Source organism: Oryctolagus cuniculus, chromosome 3 (genome assembly GCF_051225735.1).
Source record: "Oryctolagus cuniculus isolate XC-2025 breed Fujian yellow rabbit chromosome 3, ASM5122573v1, whole genome shotgun sequence".
NCBI classification, from domain to species: Eukaryota; Metazoa; Chordata; class Mammalia; order Lagomorpha; family Leporidae; genus Oryctolagus; species Oryctolagus cuniculus.
The window spans coordinates 173,250,174-173,266,801 of NC_142869.1; the positions used below are offsets into that span (position 1 = coordinate 173,250,174).

The 16,628-nt window shown below is 43.2% G+C and overlaps 1 protein-coding gene across 12 annotated transcripts in view; it reads right to left on the reverse strand.

Moving 5' to 3' along the window:
- The window catches only part of DGKI (diacylglycerol kinase iota), a 507,839-nt gene that overhangs the window by 287,033 nt on the left and 204,178 nt on the right, over positions 1-16,628 (reverse strand). The window lies entirely within an intron of this gene.

The window sequence follows — 16,628 nt, forward strand, 5'->3', positions numbered from 1 at the left end:
AAGGAGCCAATCACTTTTGGTTTCTATTGCAGGCACAAAAATGTACTAAACTACTTTGGTTTCTGCCCAAATCATGCAGCTTATAAAAGAAAACAACAACAATAATAACAAAAGCAGCAAGGGAAGCTAACATGAATACAGTACTTTGCACTCTGATATAATTCACTTAACCCTGACAGTCCTACCAAAGAGGTACTATTCTTATCCCATTTTACAGATGAGAAAACGAAGGCAGTCAGTGATCTGCAGAATCAGCTAATCAGAGCACAGCAGAGCCAGGCGGTCTGGTTCCACCACTCATGCTTGTGAATATAATGCAATCTGGCCTCCGTGAAAGGCAGTTTAAATTCACAATAAAAAGCTTTTTAAGGTTTTTCTTTTCTCTAACAAAAAAATAGGCCTGTAAGGACAGAGATGAATGTGTGGAATCTAGATTCCATTACTGCCGACATTACATAGAATCTAAGTTGCAATTCTCAGGCCTTTCTACAAAGGACAGGCTGAAAGGAAGAACTGTATGAATAATTTTTGTGGTTTGAGCACTGAAAGAACTTTCATATACAGAGCCAGTTGATCAGTGAGTCTGTCAAAGCATCCGAGTGGGAAAGGCTAGGCTAGATGCTGGCAACTTGGGGCTTTCTTATGAGGAGCTTCACCTGCTCAGGTACAATTTTTGAGCTAACGGTGGCAGGTAGATAAGGAACCAAGTCTTGCTGCTGCCAAAGGAGACTGGAGGAATAACAAGCAACCACCTTGAAAGTGACAGCATACGCGGCCAGAAACTGTGGTCCACTGTTTCCTTGACTGCTCTACCCATTCCACAGAGGGCATGGGCCCATGTTGATCCCAGTGACTAGCCATGTCGTCATCCATCAGCTAAGCGCCAAAGCCACGGCAGCACTGCCAGGACCAACCTGCAGACCATTCCCCACTGATAGGCTTTCACGCACCTGCTTGCTGATGCTTGAATTGCTCTTGGCTTTCCTCTTCGGGAGGAAAGAATGTGGTCTAGAACACTGAATAACTGACAATCAGCTGGTTTGCAATTAACAACGCAGAAGCCAAACTAAAGCATTTAGCTACACTATTGAAAAATATCTTGAAAAGAAATCAAGAAGGAAAACATAAAATAGTAGTAGTAATCATGGCAGCAGCAACAGTCAAAGCACCAGTAGTAAAATTCTAGTTTGCAAATTTTCATGAGCAGAGCACCCATAAGCAAATGACTATCGCCTCCTGTTTGCTAGGAGTACCCTGGTCAGATCACGGTTTTAACACCACTGGCAGAAAATGCTTGGCGTAGTTGAGTCATGTTGCTAATCAGAGTAACAGTAATTCCAAGGACTGCAGACAAGCAAAGCAATACTATCAAGGGCAGGCGATCACTGACGGACTATGATTTACTAAGGCCTGAAAAGCGTCCTTCCTGCCCAACAACTGCTATGCTGTCTAGCTGTGTGCCTCACATCATGCTCTGTGTGTGGTTCTCCAGAGCTCTGAGGTCACCTAGCAGCACGTGAAGGGGACACGGAGCAGGCTCCAGAAGTCCTGTGCTCTCACTGATACCAGATTCCCTCCTTCTTTCCTGGTCTTACAAACCAGGCTTCTGAGTCAAAACCTCTCCTAACTAAGGGATCCGGGCAAGAAGGGTCTGAGAGACACTGGGTCAAGACAAGTGAGTTCTCAGCTTCCCCAGATGATGTGTGCATACCCCAACATCACCCACATGGACTGAGTCACATGTTCCATTCTACAAAGGATACCAAGCAAAGTGCTTTATGTTATAAAACTCACTTGAATTAAACAATGTTGAATTTCAAAAGACTTAAGACATATCATATACACCTTTGTCTTGGAGGCAGAGTGTGCAGACATAATCCGAATTTTTCCCTCATAAGCTACAACATGATGCACTGCACTTATAAAGGACAGTAATGTCTTCATATGTTTCCAGTCTTCTTGCCTGACTAGAGCTCTTTTCAGGTCATTGCTCTTATCTTTTGCTGTTCTTGATTTCCTAAATGATAGCTTCTAAACAGCTTTTAATCTGAAGAATCAGATAATTACAGTTAATAATCCTATGTAACACTAAGTGAATAAATTTTGAGAAGTTCAACATCTTTTTCATAATGGTAGAGAACGTGATTTTCAGTTCCTCACTTAATGAAAACCATTTTGGTGAATCCAAAGTCCTAACTGTTGAATTCTTGGCTTATAACTAAATTTCAATTGTTCAATTTGATGTAGCTGCATAGTAAAATGTGGGAAAGAAAATACTGAACACTTGAGGAATTTTGTGCTTGATTATGTTATGATTTTTATTTTGAAGGTTTAAGCTAAATACAAAGATAAAAACAGAGGAATCTGAACACTGTAAGAACTGTAAGTATTCAATTTTTCCCAAACAACTCTTATTGAAACCAGTAATTCCATTCATTATGAAAGGTATAAATTAAATCATGAAAGGTCATTAAAAACCATTCAGTTGTTAGTTGTGATTCTTCATATTGGGACACAGTTGCTATAAAAATCTAGCACATTGTTCACAAAAATATTGTCTGGGATACTCAGCACATTAAAATTTTAATTATAGGGGCTGGTGTCATGTCCCAGTGGGTAAAGCTACCACCTGCAATGCCAGCATCCCACATAGGCAATGATTCATGTCCTAGCTGCTACACTTCCAATCCAGTTCCCTGCTAACGCACCTGGGAAAATGGCAGAAGATGGCCCAATATTTTGGCCTCTACCATCCATGTGGGAAGAAGCTCTTGACTTCTGGCTTTGGCCTGATCCAGCTCCAGCCAATGCAGCCATTTGGGAATGAACCAGCAAATGGAAGTGCATGCTCTCATTCTCTCCCCCTCTCTCTTTGCTTTTCAAATGAATGAATAAATCTTAAAATGAAACTTAAATTCTAAAAGTTTAATAATTTGTTATTAATAATGAATTTAAGAGTCAAGTCAGTTCACTGCTTTAAATATCAAGGAGAGCAACCATAGCACCATTACTAAAGGCTCCCCAACTCTATCAGTGCTGATTTTTTAAAAATTTTTTTTAGATTTTTTTATTTTTGACAGGCAGAGTGGACAGAGAGAGAGACAGAGAGAAAGGTCTTCCTTTACCGTTGGTTCACCCTCTAATGGCCGCTGCAGCCAGCACACCACGCTGATCCAAAGCTAGGAGCCAGGTGCTTCTCCTGGTCTCCCATGCGGGTGCAGGGCCCAAGCACTTGGGCCATCCTCCACTGCACTCCCTGGCCACAGCAGAGAGCTGGCCTGGAAAAGGAGCAACCGAGACAGAATCCAGCACCCCGACCGGGACTAGAACCCGGTGTGCCGGTGCCACAGGTGGAGGATTAGCCTATTGAACCATGGCGCCGGCCAATCAGTGCTGATTTTTAACAACAGTCCATCAAATTGTGTGTGTGGGTGTGATATTTGTAGAGACCAACAATATAGGATATACTATAGACCATACTCCACCAGTCTCATTCTGACCTAATATAAACATGATCAGCACTTGAATAGCAACACAATGATGTGCCATGCTTTATGATGGAGAGTGTAACAGAACTAGCTGCTGTACAATGTGGCGGGTCTTCAAACATTCGTGGAAAGTACATTTTATGAAAAACTTTGCATGAATTTTAAAAATTTTTGCAACAAAATAAACTTATAATTCCACTTTTCCATGAACTTTTTGAAGTAACTTTGTAATTATAAAAGAAAACACAGATTTTTGACTTTGCCCTATACTATCTTCAATGCTATGGGCACTGCTGTAAGGATAGCTCTTTATCAAACTTCAGCTCACATCAAGCTTGGAAACAAAATCATCAGTGTTACACCACTAGAGCTGGGGAGGCAGCTCTAAGGGACAGAGGGATGAGAAGTCTGTAGCGGTAGAAAGTGTACAATAGTCCATGATAACAAGGTTAGAACCCAATCCTAGCCCACCCATCCACATCCCTTGGCTGTAAGTCTCTGAACTACAGGTGCCATCAAGAATGGTAGTTTTAATTCCTTTGAGCAGAAAATACAATTCCTTCTTAAAAAAAAGTATCTGGTGATAGTTAATAGAGTTTTATAGAAAGAGAAAAGGGAGGATGTAGGGAAATGAAAGATAAAAATGAAAAGAAGGGAAGGGGAGTGGTGGGACTAGGTAATTCATGGCCTTGGGTAACCTTCAAGGCCCTAGTTTTACCAACCACTGATTTAGGAAAGCATTGAGGCCTCTTTACTACCCATAGAGACTGGAATTAACAGTCTGAAACATGACCCCAAGAATCAAGTACAACACATGTTACTAGCATCCCAATTAGACACACACCAAGCCTGTCTCCTACTGCAGACTGACAAACCGCCACAGATTTAATCAAGAAAGATCCCAAATGGAGAGAGTGGCAGGGGAGGCAGGGTTGGGTGGACAGGGCCAGGGTATTGCCTTCCTTTGTCTCCCAGCCCCAGGAGAGCTTAGAGGTCAGAGCGGGCTGTTTCAGACAATGGCTTCCCACTTGCCACAAGGAATCCCTACCTAGTCCTGGAGGAGGTCACAGAGAGGAAAGGGATGAGGGTCTGGGAAGGGGCTCAGGCAGGAAGCAGCGCTGCTATTAGTGCACAAGGGAGCAGAGCAGGCACTGTAGGGGAAGGGTCAGATGGGGTTGAGTGGTGGAAAGGTGGGGGATAAGCCCCTTGGCCTTGGTCTTCCTAGATCAGAAGATTCCCACTGAGGAACAGAAAGGGAGGGAAGGCTGGAATCAGGAAGAACGGGAAACAGCAGTGGGGCAGAGAGAATGCTCTTCTTCCCCCTCTCTCACTTTAGACTGAAAAACTCAGCCCTCAGCAGCTCCTGGTGGAAGGGATGGGAGGGCAGACAGTACTCCCAGGCAGACTGAGAGGTTCCTGCCGGATTTGCCACGGTGGAGCTAAGAGAATGCTGAGGGTGGGAGGAAAATGCCAGGCCTTGAGAATGTCAGGAATTCAGTGTCCTTTCAGCAGAGGCTGCCTCTTTGAACAACACAAACAAGAACTCTGCTGCTGTATAATCCAAGGTAAATGAAAACACGAGTTCTCTGATTTATTTAAAAACCCAATTAGAAGAAATGACAAGCAGACTTGGCAAATTCTGCTTCTCTGGGGAGCCTGGGATGCAATCGGTAAATTGGTATTGGGCAAAACGAAGAAGGACATTATCTGGAAGTTCCATTAATATGATGTCAAGGCTGAAACTTGTCTGCCCTTCTTTTCCTTCAATGGAACACAGAGCATTTAGGACAAACCAGGAGTGAGGGCTTACTGAGTCCCAGCACTGCTCCATTGTGGGTACTCGACAGATCACCAAGCCTGTCTTAACAACAGGATTTCATCATCGTGGACCAAGAGGAGAAGATGCCACACATCTGAAGGAGGCTGGTATCCAAGTGGAGACTCAGAACTCTCCTTAGAAGGTCTCTGTTCCCAGTCCTGATGGCCTGCATTGGCCCATGATGAACAGCTGGCCTTCAAGCAGCAAGATCAGTATGTGTGTGCCGTGTGTCCTCTGGGTGGAAACCCTCTGATTCAGCACCCCTCCCCCGTCCACCAGGACACCATGACAGAAGCATCTCAGAATCACCTTAAAGAAAAAGCAGCAGGAATAACTGCAAGCTGGGTGGGTGACTCTTCAAAACCAATGCGTCAGAATACCCATGTGCTGCTCCAATAGACACCCACACACCCAAATAGGTACGTGCCAGTGACCTAGAATCAGGACGCTCGGAGGCAGCCTACACAAGTGAATTCATCGTGTGGCTGAAACACTAGTAACCACTGGCTTTTCCAGAACGTACTTATGAAAATGTAGTCAGCAAATCCTGCAAAGCATCACTGTGTGAGAAAGTCCATGTGGATGCTATGCTGGATGTAAGAGGAATTTTCTGTTCTGGTAGACACTGGGAAGTTCTTGAGGAGACCAGAGGGACGGTAAAGGCAGGGTCATCAACAGGACAGCCACACATGGCTAAAATGTTTAAGGAGCATGCTATAATTTAGAGGAGGGAAATCTCAGTCAGAGTCCATCAAAAGGACCTAAGAAAGAAAGTAAATCCTTGAATTCAGCCTCAAGAGATGCATACAACTGAAAAATCAACAACATTCCATCGGAAGAAGATCCACAGTCTCACTATCGAGTAGGCACTGATGCCTCCTAAAAGGAATGGAGAGTAGACAGGTCATACCTGAGTCACTGGGCTCACGCATGTCCACATGCATGAGTCATCAGGCTCAGGGTTGGTGCTGAGTGTGGAGGTGGGGCTGTGTGTTCTGGTCTCGAGGGTTGGGGCAGTGGAGTGTCCATGGACCTGAGGAATGGGCATACTGGCTGTGTTAAGAAACCAAAGGATTGTGTCACAAAGCACTGCAAGAGAAACACCAAAACAGAAGGATTCCAAAGAAGCCAGGGTTAAAAACTGTAGTGTTATGAGAACGCGCAGATTCCTCTGTTTGTCTAAGCTGCTATAAGCTAACACAAAGAACACTGCCTGCCACAGATGGTCTGAAAGCAAAAGGAGGAGGGAAGAAAGAGGCAAGGGCTTGCGGAGTGGGGCTTTCTCCCCACATATGCCATCAACCCAGTCCCAATCTGGAGAACTGGTGGTTTGGGAACAGGAGGAGGCAACAACCCCACAAAGACATAAGTATTCTCATGGTGGGCAGTGCCAAAAAAGGTGGTAATGAGGCAGACTAACAGTGTGTAGGGAGTAAAAGACTTCCACAAACCATGGAGGGAAAATGGGGTAGAAACTTCACTACAGATGTATGACTGTCTCTGAGCACAGAGGTGATGATTTCCGGGAATCCCCAAGAGGCCGATGGGAAGGTTATCGCTCAGAAGGTCAAGGTCTTACATACATGGTGGAATAAGAACCAGGAGCTAGTGTTACTGCTGCTTACGTGTCTCATCTGTGTCTACAGGATGGTCAACATATGGAATGTTACCTGAGTAACACTGTTGTGGGGTGGGCAGACGACAGATGAAACTAGGCTGGACATGGGCCAGCTTCCATGTTCATAACAGGGCTCCCAGACTGGGTGATACAGATCAGGCTATGAAGGGTGACTGAGATAAGGGTTTTTTTCAGCTTTTAGTATTTTGTTTAAAGCTGTATTTTTTAATTTTTGAAAAAAAATTTTTAAGGTGAACCAATTTCATATGTACAGATTTAGGAGCATAGTATTACTTCCCACTCTACCCTCCCTCCTGCCCACACTTCCATCCTCACACCTCCTTCCTTTCTTACACTTTAATTTTTACATTGATCTACTTTCAGTTTATTTTATATTCATAAAACAAACAGTATAAAAGGAAAAAAATTATTCAACAGTAAAGACAAGGATTGTAAACAATCATCGAACCTTAAAACATCATTTTCACTCATACATATTACATTTTTTAATACTCTATTAGTTACCACAGATCAAGAAAAACATATGGTATTTGTCTTTTGGGGACTGGCTTATTTCACTAAGTATAATGGTTTCTTTTCTTTTTTTTAAACTTTTATTTAATGAATATAAATTTCCAAAGTACAGCTTATGAATTACAATGGCTTCTCCCCCATAACGTAAGTATAATGGTTTCTAGTTATATCTATTTTGTTGCAAAAGATAGGATTCCATTCTTTTTATGGCTAAGTAGTATTCCACACTATCCCTATAGATAGACAGATAGATAGATAGATAGATAGATCTATAGATTTTCTATAGATATAGACAGATATAGATATATAGTCATCAGTTGATGAACATTTGTGTTGATTCCATACCTTAGCTATTATGAACTGAGCTGCAATAAGCATGGGGGTGCAGATAACTTTTTTATATGCTGATTTCATTCCTTTGAGTAAATTCCCACTAGTGGGCTTGCCGGCTCTTACAGTAAGTCTATATTCAGCTTTCTGAGTTATTTCCATATTGCCTTCCACAGTGGCTGTGCTGTTTGCATTCCCACCAACAGTGGATTAGGGTACCTTTTTCCCCACATCCTTGCCAACATTTATTGTTTGCTGATTTTTGAATAATAGCCATTCTAACTGGGGTGAGGTGAAACCTCCTTGTGGGTTTTATTTGCATTTGACATAAGGTTCTTGAAAGCTTTAGAATTCTTAAAGTCTGGGCTACGAGGTTCAAACTTTAACCATTAATAGGTAAGAAGATACAGTACTGTTTTTGAGACTCACATTGGCCACAAATAATAATTTAGCAATATGCAGCACTCTCAGAACAGAAGGAAGTAAGTAAATGAGATGAGGAACTGATTAACTTAGTCATACTAGGTGCAGGCACTGTCTCAGGCATTGGGAGACAGCAGTGCACAAAACATTCAAAAACTGTTGAAGGTGAGGTCGCAGACACACTGGCTGGGAAAGGCCCCTCGAAAGAAACACATCTTGGCAAACACCTACAGGAATGAAGAAGTTCATGGCCATGATGCATGGGGGGAAAGAATTTCAGGCAAAGAGAACAGTATATGCAAAGCCCAGAAACAAGAGGACACTGAGATGTTGGGGCATGGCTGGGGGCCAGTGTTGAGGAGTGGAGTGCTGTGGGTAGAGAGGAGGCCAGAATGCTATGGGATGTGGCAGGTGAAGAATTCAGCTTTGTTTCTGGAAGAGAATAAGTAATGAAAGACCACAGTGGTGATTAGTTGACTACAGCCCGATACAGAGTGAGAAGAATGGACACAGAAAAGAAAGGCAGTGATGTAAGAGTGATTAAGTCAGAGTACATGTCCCTCCCTCATCGCCGTCTCATAGGGTCTTTACTCAGGCTATCATGAATTTCTCGTACTTGGGATTTACGTCTTTCAGGAGGATAATGGATAGCCGAGGATAGCTCTGTTCCCACACCCTGGTCAGCTTTGCCATGTGTGCACACCTGACCTACTGCTCACACACAGTCTCATGGCTGGGTTACGGCTGGGGCTCCCTCTAAAGCATGGCAATGGCACCCATTTCACATGCTCTTCCAGCAGAGGGTCTCATTGCAGTTCTGAGGAACACATTATCTGAAGCATCTTTGTGTGCAATGTGATCTTGCCCCTTTGTAACCTCAGATGTGCACCTAAATCTTGAGGCTCAGCCAGGTCCTCCCCGCCCAGATCTATGCACACAGGGTCAATGATATGGCTCCATAAAAGACACACAAAGAGAAAGAGGGAAAGTACCTGAATGCCATTATTTGGACATGAAAGAAAGCTTTATATTTCCCCCCAAACCAATGCATTCTATAATTTCTATTTGAACAGAAATAAAACCAAAATCTTAGAGCAGAAAACCAAGGAAAGAAAAGCAATTTATAAATTAAATATAGGAACTACAGATACATTTAAAAACCTTTCCCCCTGCTGAGTGGTGGCCAATGGGGGTCTCTCTTGAGAAATAATTTGCTAAGAACCAAATTGCTAGAATCACGCTGATTCAAGTTAAAACTTTAGGTGGTAACGAAGGATAACTCATCATCGTGTTTTGAACATTAGATCAGGATTGGAAAAAAGTAAGATCAGAAAAGTAAATTACTTTAAGATGGGGAGGGGTACATGTCAATACTGCAAAAGTTTACTCATATTAAAATTTGTGGTGGTGGGTCTTGTGGCACATTGGATTAAGCTGCCTCTTGTGTCGCTGGCATCCATGTCAGAGTGCTGGGTGCAGTCCCAACTGTTCCAATTCTGTTCCAGCTTCCTGCTGATGCATCCTGGGAGACACCAAATGATGGCTCAAGTGGTTGGGCCCCATCAGCCATGTGGGAGACTTGGGAGGACTTCTAGATGCTCAACGTTGTCCTGGCCCAGCCCTGGCTGTAGTGGGCGCTTGGGCAGGGAACTAGTGAATGGAAGATCTGCCTCAGCCTGCCTCTCTATCTGATGCTCTGCCCTTCAAGTAGATGAAAATAAATAAATAAATAAATAAACCTTAAACCCATCAAATAAAAGGCATTATCACACAGCAGGTTAAGCCAGACTTAGGACACCTGCATCCTGCATCAGTGTGCCAGTTCGAGTCTCAGTCACTCTGCTTCCAAACCAGCTTCCTGTTAATGAGCCTTGGAAGGCAGCAGAGGATGGCCCAAGTGCTTGGGTTTCTGCCACCCACATAGGAGACCTGGATGAGTTCCTGGCTCCAGGCTTGGGCCTATATCATCTCTGGCTGTTGTGAGCATTTGGGGATTTAATTCTTTTTTAGTATTAGTAGATGTAATAATTTTTAATGAGCAAAAAGTAATTGGTATAGTGATGTGCTACATAATGATATCTTAGTCAACACTGGAGTGCACTCATATACCATGGTACCTACCACATAGCCTGAGTGTGTAGCAGGATCTATATCTCGGAATGCGTAAACACACTCTATGATGCTCACATGGTGACAAAGTGGCCTAACAAGGCATTTCTCAGAACATGTCTCCATCCTTAAATAGCATAGGACTGTTTAATGGGAAAAAAGCACATGTGAATCTTAGAAGTCTACATCTTGGAACTAAAGTGGTTGCCTAGCATACCACTACGAGCTTTTGTATATCTGCATAAAATTTAGAGGACACAGGCACAAACTGTGGCTGTTCTTCGTGAGCAGTATGGTGAACAGTCTGGTGTGTACCAGTCGGCATGAGAAATGGTGCTAACCACGAATGCCCAGAGACTGCTGAGCAGTGCGATGCTTACTATGCCCTTCGCTGACCACTGTGCCGCTCAGCCATTCCTTCTGCCTCCTTCTTCAAGGCCAGGATGGATTCAAAAAGAAGTTTAACTCTCCTTCCCGGCTCTCATTTTTACCCATGGACACTTCTTGTTTCCATAACTTGCTATCAGCCTTTGTTTCCACTTTGTCTTTCCTTTGGTCAGCTTAGTCATGGCCAGTCACTAAATTCAGTATTTCTCATAAGCAATCTTCCTGTCTGATTTTTCCAGCTGCTTTGTGACTGCTCCCTGTTAGATTTGTATGCTGTCTTCAATGTTATTAATTATATTGGCAGCTCAAAGTCGCTATACAGCTTATAGTTTGTTAACTGAAGTGCTAATAAACACCCAAAAACTGTATATAAAAATGATTATACATACTCATAAGGGGCATAGATTTTTTTATGCAGAGGCTAAGATGCTACTAAGGACATCTGCATGGTATACTAGAGCGCTTTGGTTCAAGTCCCAGCTCTGCTTCCTATCCCTGCTAGGTAGCTGGTGATAGCCCAAGTACTTGGGTCCCTGCTATCAACATGGGAGGCCTAAAATAAGTTCTAGGCTCCTGGTTTCAGCCTAATCCAGCTCCAGCTATTGTGGACATGTGGGAAGTGAACCAGCAGATGGAAGATCTGTCTGTCTGCTTCCCTTTCTGTCTCTCTGCCTTTTAAATTAATTAAATAAGCAAGCATCAGACACTAATAAATAGAAATCCACAGAATGAGAGCCCTATACCCACAAGCATGTATTCACAAATTTCAAGAAGATAGATGTGAGTGAGGATGGACTGGACACATTAGAGAAGTCAGAATGAAAACAAGTTAATAGGACATGGTGTCTCAGTATTATCTTAATGGTTTTCTCTGGTTCAGAGGTAGTATATCATGGACATAGCAGAGCCTTGAGGCTTAACATAAACCGGATAATAGTAAGCTTTGCCTTTTAATCCTTGCTGGTGTGATAACATCATATCACCATCTTACTTGTATCAGGAATGCTAACATGTTGTCATTATCAGTTTATGTTGTAGAAATAGATGGGATTGTTTTTTGAAGCCTACAGCTTTATATTTCCAACCAATAATTTGGAAATATTTGCCTTCATACTAGAAACACGTAAGAAACTATGCCATGCTGCAGTAAGTTGTCTATCCTCTCACTGCTGTTTCTTGTATTCCAAGACATTGGTGACATAAGTAAGACAAAGTGTCCCAGTAAATCTATCTTAAGAAGACCAACATTCCAGATATGGTTCCCCCAACACTATCTACAATTGGTACAGCTTTTTTCACTGACACACACACACATGCCTACGCTCATTTCTAATGAGTAGAACACTGCTAGAGACAGACATTAACCAGAAGGCTGGCAGTATGATACATATTATGGGCACTAGACACACACAGTATATAAAGACAGCCATATCAAATAAGCAGGATTCACTAATTTACAGCTAAGACAATTGAAACCCTATGACACTGAGCAAATTGCTAAAGAAATATGAGCTAGGAGGAAACTCGTTCTTTCTGACCCAAAGCCATCTTTCTCTATTAGAATTTACTACTTCTCACTTATTTTCTTTGCTAGTAGTAGATTCAGGAGCCAACACTGATGAGGATAAGGAACATGACATTTGAGAAGATTGTTTTATATGATCTGTTCTCATAAGATCCCTATGAGTATGGACTAGCAGCAAGCATACCAGGACCATCTGTGCCAAGTAACTAAGAAGTATCTGTTGTCCATTTAAACCAAACTAAAGGGGCTACAGAAGGAATGCCATTGTCTAACCACAGCTCCAGCCCCTACAATAACCTGTAGCAGGGGTTGGCATTGTGGCACAGCCGGTTGGCTGTGGCTTGCATTTCTGGAATCCCATGTACACATGCTGGTTTGAGTCCTGGCTACTCTGCTTCTGATCTAGCTTCCTGCTAATGTGTCTGGGAGGGCAGTAGGTAATGGCCCAACTTCCTGGGCCTCTGCCACCCTCTTTGGAGACCAGATGGAGTTCCTACATCCTGGCCTTGTTCTGGCAGCTCTGATTGTTGAGGTCACTTAAGGAATAAAAAATAATAAAATAAAAAACAAATAATAATACTCTGCAGTAGTGAGCAGTCAATATCCCTCCAAGGGCATTACAAATAAGGCAGGAATTCATATATTCCACACTGTAACATTATAAGTATAATGATATTTAAATGGAAGGGTTGGAGTGGGTGCCGAGCCTAGCAGTTAAGACACCCACATCCCACCACAGAATACCTGGGTTCAATGTCTGGCTGTAGCTCCTGGCTCCAGCTTCCTGACTAGGCAGAACTTGGGCTGGGGGGTGACTGCAGATAGTTGGGACCTTCCTCTGCATGTGGGAGACTTGGACTGGTTTCCTGGCCTCAGGTTCCAGTCCTGTCTAGTCCCAGTGGTAACAGGCATTTGGGGAGTGAACCAGCAGATGAAGGTCTCTCTCCAATCTGTCTCTCTGTCCCTTTCTATCTCTCTGCCTCTCAAATGCATAAATGACAAAAAAAAAAAAACCTTCTAAAAATAGAATAAATGACAGGATTTTTCTGGTGACAGCTGTCTATGTATACTCAACTTTCTCTCAACAATTATACCACTGATCTCATTCATCCATTGAATGAAAACTTGTGGGGGTATATTTTTTCAGTGCAGTCACCTGTTCCCAGTGTTTGTATAAGAGAATATAAAACACACAGAATCCCTGGGGCAAATGAAGCTTCTATTCTAGTTATGGTTATGGGTCTGTTATGGTGGGGACACACAGGAAAACAAATGAGACAGACAGTTACAGTGAAGACAGCAGGTACATACAGGAGCTTTTGGAATTTGATCGACTGCGATGTATACTGTAAGTTCTCATGAGAAGGGGAAAGAGCACAGTCAAGGGGATAGCTTAGTTGTTTGTCCTCATGAGACCAATCCTGTTTTCCCCAATATGAGAGAGGTAGCAAGCGATTTGAAGACTCACCTAACCTAGTACTCTGGGTTGCCTATTTGGGTTCAGTGCCTTAGAACCACTTTCATTCAAGAATGCTAATTGTAGTTTATAGATTTAATTTATTGAGTGGTCATGATTTGCTACACTACTAATGATCAAATATGCATTATCCCACTTAATTTTCCCAAAACCACAAGAATCAGGTTTCATCCACATTTTACATATGTGAAATTTAGGCCTTAAAGACAGTATAACAATGGCCAGTACCACACAACCCAAAGCCTGGAACTCTCAGAGTCTGCATTCAAAGCCAGTGCACTTGATTCCAAAGCTCACACACACAGCATCATCTACCCCCTCTTAAATGAATACATCAAAACAGGCTTTTCCATTTCCTTGTGTTGTTAAGGCATCACCTTCTGAAATTTTTATCTGTTTGGCTATGAAGCAGGGAACAACAATGATAACAGCAGAGGAATTCTGGAAAACAAAGACTGTCAACTTTGAGGGCTAGTAGTAATTTGGAGTAACTGCTAATGCAAATACTGGTTCAGCCAAGATTGACTATTTCTGAGCAATAGGAATGTTGGTTAAAATCTGCTGCTGTAAGTAGAAGATGGCCCAAGTCCTTGGGCCCCTGCACCCATTGGGGAGACCTGGAGGAAGCCCATGGCTCCTGGCTTCAGAATGGTGCAGCTCCAGCCATTGTGCATTGCAGCCAATTAGGGAGTGAACCAGCGGATGGAAGATCTCTCTCTCTCTCTCTCTCTCTCTCTTTCTCTCTGCCTCTCCTTCTCTCTGTGTGTAACTCTGACTTTCAAATAAATAAATCTTTAAAAAAAAAAAAATCTGCTGCTCTGGGTCCCTGGCACTGGAAAGTATTTGTATTCTTGTGGGCATTGCTCAGGTGACATGCAAACTCCATGCTGAATTAGATGCAAATTGTTTTTATTATTAAGTTACAGGACCATACAATATCAATCACTTCACAAAAACACATGCCCACATACAAACACACAAATGCAGCCTCAATATAAATGTGTCATTGCAGAAAAGATGATAATTGCGCTCAGAGGCTCAAACAGTAAGGATAAAATAAGACACACACACACATTTTGGCTTAATGCAAAGTCAGTTTAAGGTCAACCGACTGCACATATATGAGAAAGTTAGATGGCTGTGCATGGCAGTGTGGCTTTTCTTTCCTTTACCTTTTGATGGACGTGAACTGCCTGCCATGGACACCCACTGAGTTGTCGTGGATCAGAGATGTGTATGAGTCCTCATAGAACCACAAGGCATTGTGTGAGCATTTCTCAAATAGTTCACTAAAGCCTGAGATCCTGGAGATGGCAAACGGTGGAGCAAAGAGTGGGTTCTGTGGAGGAAAGAGTGGGTTCCACATACCTATCCTCCCCTCAAAACAAAAAAAGAGCTCCTATGCTCTGTGTGCCCTTATTTGAGCTTCATAAGCTCTCTAGTATATCAAAAGCATCAACACTTTCAAAACTTAAAATCCCAAGCCCCTTTCAATGAATAATAGCCCTTATTATTTTTATATGAGTTTAGTGTTCTCCAGAATATGGCTTTGGGGAAAATGGACTGTGCAAATAGACACTTGTACTATTGAACCCCAGTCACCTAGAAGAGAAAGAATCCTCTGAAACCATGGCCTTGACATCTCACATAGTTTATCAGTATCTATTGTGTGAAGCGGCAGGATTAGTATTACATCCTCCTGCAATGCATAGACAGACCTCTGTATCAACAATAGCAGTTATAGCAGCCATTGTGATAGTTGTCATAGTAACAATGGCTAACATTGCCTGAAGGCCTACCCTGTGCCAGACAGAGTTCTCAGTGTGCACACGGAGGGCCTCATGAAAATGCTCAACCATCTGGCCAGACACAAAGGACAGCATCACCTCTGCCCAGGGGAGATCCTACCCCCTTCCTCCACTGATTTCCACCAGCTAGGAAGTCAGTAGCGGAGAGGCTGTTCATGGAAATTCTTTTATTAAACCGTCTCTGTTGATGACGATGCCTTCCCTGAGTCATCTTGATTCATTGGATCCTCAATATCCTAACGGTGGGAGAGGCCTCTGGCAGACAGTGGCCTTGGCAGCTCCCTGGCTATGTTGTCTTCAGGCTGGCACCCAAACAACTCAAAACTGGCTCTGCCTTCTGGGCTTTACCGCGACACACACAGCTCCCTCTGACAGCCTGCACCCGGCTCCGCCAATCTGCCATCTGGGGTGTGGATCATCAATCTGCCACGCTGGACAACCAGCATTTTGAGGCGGACAGAACAGCAGCAACACGCAGGCAGATCTTGGTGCATTCTGATTCCAGTGTTGGCTCTCTGTGGTGTACACCTTCCAGACCTGAATACACAGATGGGCAGAGTCCCCAGCAATGCATGCTGGGCTCTGATTCTCTCTCATCTTCCCACCCACATCACACAGGTGCATATGAACTAGCATTCGCACATGCTGCTGCCTGGTGCTCCCGTCTTCCTGAGATGAACATACAGGGCAGAGACAGGTTCAGAGTCATTTTCACGTCTGAACAGCAGAAAACTGAAAATTTCCTTCCAACAGGGCAGAGAGGTGCTGTGTCTGGATGCTTCTTACACCTTTCTTCTAGAACCCAGGGCTGTGGCCAGCATCACCGTGTTATGACACCCCACTGCAGGCAATAATGAGGCCTCCAATCTGCCAGTAAGAAGACACAGCCTGCGACATGTTTTCTAGAAGGAGTAGCTCTGGTTTGTCACACTCTGTTGCCCCACCACCACTACCACCGTGACCTAGTGCGAATGAGGATACGGTAGACAGCAGCAAAATGGCAGGTGAAGGTAGACAAGTCTTAGTGCTGGGGTTAGATAGAATCACACCAAAAAAAAAAAAAAAAAAAAAAAAAAAGACCTTGTTACAAAGTCTAAACTACTAACTACC